We start from the raw sequence: 6,000 nt of genomic DNA on the forward strand, positions 1-6,000 counted from the left end.
ACCTGGACAGAGCCACTGTCGTGCCGCTGCCGATCGGAACGCCTGTTGATGTTTAGTTGAGAGTAGTGTTAAACTTGTTCATGATATATGTATTTTTATTTCTATTTATTTATTTTTTACTGCACACTGAATGGACACTGGTTTGAGTAACGTTTTTTTTGTTTCCTCTGGGTATGCGAGTACTCAGGAAAATAACAATAAAGATATACAATACAATACAATACAATACAATGAAAGCTGTTCTGAATTCTCAAATGAAAGATAAATGTGATCAACAAATAAAGAGAGGTTTTCACATGTCTGTGCCAAGTGCACGGAGAAAAAAGACAGAATGGGATGTGTCTAAAAAGCACTTCATGCACAAAAATAGTTTGGAAATATAAAAATAAAAGGTGAGCAGTAGGTTGTCCCTTGGGGAATGAGATTAAGGAATCAAAATGGGAAATAATGAAATGCCAGTGACTCCGAACAAATATTTTGTGTACTTCTTCATGGGACTACATACTGAAAGCAATCCAATTACAAAATTAGGGGTAAATTGGTGGCATGAATTTAAAACGATCATTATCATGAGCAAAAATGGTCTGAGGCAAACAAATAGGCCCTTAGGTTTAAGAGAACTACACATCAAATGGCCTGAATCCTGGATATTATACTGCGTACATAGTTGGTATCTTCTTCGTGATCTTAGATGTCATCTAAATTCTGGAAAGGTCCCAAAAGAATGGAAACTGCCAATGTAACATCAATGTAACACCAATGTAACTATCAATGTTTCAGGAAAGGAAGAATACAAAAATAAAGAAACCATAAATTAATTATTCTAACATCTGTCATCGAGGAAATTACAGCAATCTATTAAGGAAATAGCAGCAGGCCATTTAGAAAGTCATAATATAATCAAACAATGTTAGCATGGTTTTACAAAAGGGAAATGTATTTGACAAATGATTAGAGATAGAATGTAATGGAGCCAAGTGGATAAAAGGGATTCAGTGAATGCGTTTGGATTTCCAAAAGGCATTCCATAAGGTGCCACATAAAAGATTAATGCGCAAGATAAGTGCTCATGGAGTTGTAACTAATATATTAATATGCATAGAGGACTGGAAAACCGATAGATAAATGGACTATTTTCATGTAATGTAAGCTATAATTCACGGGTGCCCAAGGAAACAGATTTGGGATTTCAACTATTTACAATTCACTTTAATGACTTAGATCAAGTGATCATATATTTTGTGGACAAATTTGCTGATGATGGAAGGATATTTCTTATTTAAAGGAGTAATAATTGCCATGAAGTGGTTCAAATAAGTTTTAAAGTTGATTCCTGGAATGAAGGGATTGTGTTATCAGGAAAGGTTGAGAGGTTTATAAGAATGAAATATAGAAGGTTCTGTGGATGTTTGATGAGGAGCATGCTGGGAAAATTGAGAATTTCAGAGCACAGTTTCAGAATAAGGAGCCACCTACGGAAAGAAATTAGGAAGAACGTATTTCCGATAGTCATGAATCTTTGGAAATTCCTGTGTCATTGAGTTGCGAAAAATGAATCGTTAAATATATCCAAGAAGTTGGATTTTATCGATGCATACTCTCTTTTCGAGATTGTGACTCCTGGTTCTGAACAGCCCAAACAAAAAAAAACAATCCTGCATCCAGTTTGTCAAGTCATAAACTAAAAGGTTAATACATAACTAAATGAATAAGTTTATTGGCCAGGTATGTACACATACAAAGAATTTGCCTTGATGCTCCGCTCGTAAGTAACAACATGACATACAGTAACATTTAAGAATGACATACAAAACATTAAACATTAGAAATAAAACATTACAGTTTAAACATGTGAATTAAATGAGATACCAGAGCAAAATGAGGCTACAGACTTTTGGTTATTGAGTAGAGCTACTACTCGTGGAAAAAAGCTGTTTTTATGTCTGGCTGTGGCGGCTTTGACAGTCTGGAGTTGCCTTCCAGAAGGAAGTGCTTCAAAGAGTTTGTGGCCAGGGTGAGAGGGGTCGGAGATGATCTTACCCGCTTGCTTCCTGGCCCTTGCAGTGTACAGTTCGTCAATGGGGGAAGGTTGCAGCCAACAACCTTCTCAGCTGATCGGACGATTCGCTGCATCCTCCAGATGTTGTGCTTGGTGGCTGAGCCAAACCAGACCATGATGGAGAAGGTGAGGGCACACTTTACGATGGCAGTATAGAATTGGACCATCATTGCCTGTGGCAGATTATGTTTCCACAGCTGCCGCAGGAAGTACATCCTCTGTTGGGCCTTTTTAACTGTAGAGTCGATGGTGGCCCCCCATTTCAGGTTCTTGGAGATGATGGTTCCAAGGACCTTAAAAGACTCCATGGATGTGACTGTGATTTTGTTGATGGTGATTAGGGTGAAGGGAGGGGGAGCTCTTCTAAAGTCTGCTATCAATTCCATTGTCTTAAGATCATTGAGCTCCAGGTTGTTACGAAGGCACCAGGATGCCAGCTGTGTCACTTCCTGTCTGTAGGCAGATTCCTCCCCATCCTGGATCAGTCCAATCAGGGTTGTGTCATCCGCAAACTTGAGAAGCTTGACAGAGGAGTCTGTGCAGGTGCAGTCATTGGTGTAGAGAGAGTATAGGAGAGGGGAGAGTACGCATCCTTGCGGTGCTCCTATGCTGAGGGTCTGCGGGTCCGAGATGTGCTTTCCCAGTCTCACATGCTGCTTCCTGTTTGTCAGGAAGCTGGTGATCCACTGACAGAGGGGTTCAGGCACGGTCAACATGGAGAGTTTGGAGTGTAGGAGCTCTGGCACAATGGTGTTGAATGCAGAGTTAAAATCAACAAACAAAATCCTCGCATAGGTTGCCTGGCGGTTTAGGTGCTGGAGGGTGAAGTGCAGGCCTAGTTTGACTGCGTATTCCACAGATCTATTGGCCCGATATGCAAACTGCAGAGCGTGATATTTTTCAGCTTGGCCAGCACATCTTTCAAGGGTCTTCATGACTACAGAGGTCAATGCGACAGGCCTGTAGTCATTAAGACCAGTAATTCTTGTCTTTTTGGGTACAGGGCCAATAGTGGAGACTTTGAAGCAGGCAGGGACAGTACAGGTTTGCAGGGACTGGTTGAAAATGTCTGTGTAGACCAGTGCCAGTTGTTGGGACAGAGCTTGAGGGTAGAGGGGCAAACATTGTCCGGACATGGAGATTTCTAGCATTTCTGTCTTCTGAACAGCCTCTCCACGTCCTCAATTTCTATTGTTGGTGACGGAGAAGTGGCCAGACTGATGTTGGGCTGCAAGGAGGGGTTGGGGATTGGACGATAGCCCAGTCTTTGCAGACTGGAGTCAAGCTGTAAGTGGGTGTAAAGTGGTGATTGGAGAGGGGTGGGTGGGAAAGGGCCCAGTCTTTGCAGACTGGTCAGGCTGTAAGTTGGTGTGAAGTGTTGGGTGGGGAGGAATGGGTGGGGAAGTGTCCAGTCTTTGCAAACTGGAGTCGGGCTGTGAGTAGGTGTGATAAGTTCCCATATCCCACATAAACTAAAAGGGAAATACGTAACTTAAATGAAAATGGTTGACATGATTAGTTTCTGATATTGCACATATAATTTTGCAAAAGGTTAATTATTACATTTAAATGTACATTCATATTTTATACATGCGCAAACAAGAACATACAAATTCGGAAAAGATCTTTGGTCCCTTGAGCTTTCCTTGTTATACAATAATATTAATACAAGGGCAGCATGGTAGCACAGCGGTAGAGATGCTGCCTTATAGTGCTTGCAGTGCATGGAGACCTGGGTTCTATTCCGACTACGAGTGCTGTCTGTATGGAGTTTATACGTTCTCCACCTGACCGCGTGGGTTTTCTCCGGACTCTTCGGTTTCCTCCCACACTCCAAAGACGTACAGGTATGTTCAGTTTAGTGGTAAATGGTAGGGAATTGAAGAATGTAGGTGAACAGAGGGATCTGGGAATAACTGTGCACAGTTCCATGAAAGTGGAATCTCATGTAGATAGGGTGGTAAAGAAAGCTTTTGGTGTGCTGGCCTTTATAAATCAGAGCATTGAGTATAGAAGTTGGGATGTAATGTTAAAATTGTACAAGGCATTGGTGAGGCCAATTCTGGAGTATGGTGTACAATTTTGGTCGCCTAATTATAGGAAGGATGTCAACAAAATAGAGAGAGTACAGAGGAGATTTACTAGAATGTTGCCTGGGTTTCAGCAACTAAGTTACAGAGAAAGGTTGAACAAGTTAGGGCTTTATTCTTTGGAGCGCAGAAGGTTAAGGGGGGACTTGATAGAGGTTTTTAAAATGATGAGAGGGATAGACAGAGTTGACGTGGAAAAGCTTTTCCCACTGAGAGTAGGGAAGATTCAAACAAGGGGACATGACTTGAGAATTAAGGGACTGAAGTTTAGGGGTAACATGAGGGGGAACTTCTTTACTCAGAGAGTGGTAGCTGTGTGGAATGAGCTTCCAGTGAAGGTGGTGGAGGCAGGTTCGTTTTTATCATTTAAAAATAAATTGGATAGTTATATGGATGGGAAAGGAATGGAGGGTTATGGTCTGAGCGCAGGTATATGGGACTAGGGGAGATTATGTGTTCGGCACGGACTAGAGGGGTCGAGATGGCCTGTTTCCGTGCTGTAATTGTTATATGGTTATATGGTTATATGTAGGTTAATTGGCTTGATGTATGTTTAGATTGTCCCTAGTGTGCGTATGAGAGTGTTAATGTGCGGGGATCGCTGGTCGGCACATACCCGGTGGGCTGAAGGGCCTGTTTCCGTATTGTATCTCTAAACTAAACTGAACTAGAGTTTATCTGATTGTAACACCAACTCTATATTTTTACTACTTTTGGTAACGTTTTCCTTTCTTATTAGAAATCTATCTCTGAGTTAAAATATTTGAAGGCTCACCTTCTTCCACACTCAAAAGATTTCCAAATACTCAGACTCTTAAAAAAAAAAACACTCATTTGTATTAAACAGGCGACTATTTACCGTTTTTCCCGGCAATGAAGATGCACCTGCGTCGAAGACGCACCCCCATTTTGAGTTGCTAAATTTTGAAAAAAGGCTGGCGGGACAGGATCAAGGGTTTGATTTAGTCAGTAGAAAGGAAGATGTGAAACTCCTTCGAGGAGGCAATCTGGACCGGGGAGCCTCCATCTTTGCATCTGAGGGATGGGGACTTCCTGGCTCAGGGAGATCACATAATGGGGGGAGAGAGAGAGAGAGAGAGCGTGAGCCCGGGACGGAGCAGCCAGCTTTCCGCCCAGTAGCTTACCTGCCAACCTCCACCTCCACCGGTTGCGCCTGTGCCGAAGGACACCGTGGATGGCTGGCGGGCCGGCTGGCAGAAGGCGCTGAGGTCGCGGCCGGTTGCGCTGTCCGGTCCCGGCGGCCGCTCGCAGCCACCCAGGTTGGCTGCATGCCCGCGCGAATGGCTGCAGTTCCCAGGTCGCCTGCTTGCCACGTGACTGGCTGTAGTGCCCAGGTCGGCTCGCTTGCCACAGGACTGGCTGTTGCGCCCAGGTCGGCTCGCTTGCCCCAGGACTGGCTGTTGCGCCCAGGTCGGCTCGCTTGCCACGCGACTGGCTGTAGTGCCCAGGTTGACTGCGTGCCCCACGAATGGCTGCAGTTCCCAGGTCGGCTCGCTTGCCCCAGGTCTGGCTGTTGCGCCTAGGTCGGCTCGCTTGCCCCAGGACTGGCTGCAGTTCCCAGGTCGGCTGTGTGCCCTGGGACTGGCTACAGTACCCAGGTCGCGAAAAATAATTGAAAAAAAAATGCCTGCGGGCCGGATGTGTTTGGGTTATGGGCCGGATCCGGGCCGTAGATTGCCGACCCCTGTGTTAGGCCTCATTGTGTCCCCCCCATGATTTGGCCCAATCTTTCTTGGCTAACAAGCTAACCTTCGACCTCCAAGACGCAGGTACATTTTTGGGCCTTATGGAAGGGTAAAAAATCGCGTCTTCATTGCCGGGAAATACGGT

The sequence above is a fragment of the Amblyraja radiata genome, chromosome 5 (assembly GCF_010909765.2).
Source record: "Amblyraja radiata isolate CabotCenter1 chromosome 5, sAmbRad1.1.pri, whole genome shotgun sequence".
NCBI lineage: Eukaryota > Metazoa > Chordata > Chondrichthyes > Rajiformes > Rajidae > Amblyraja > Amblyraja radiata.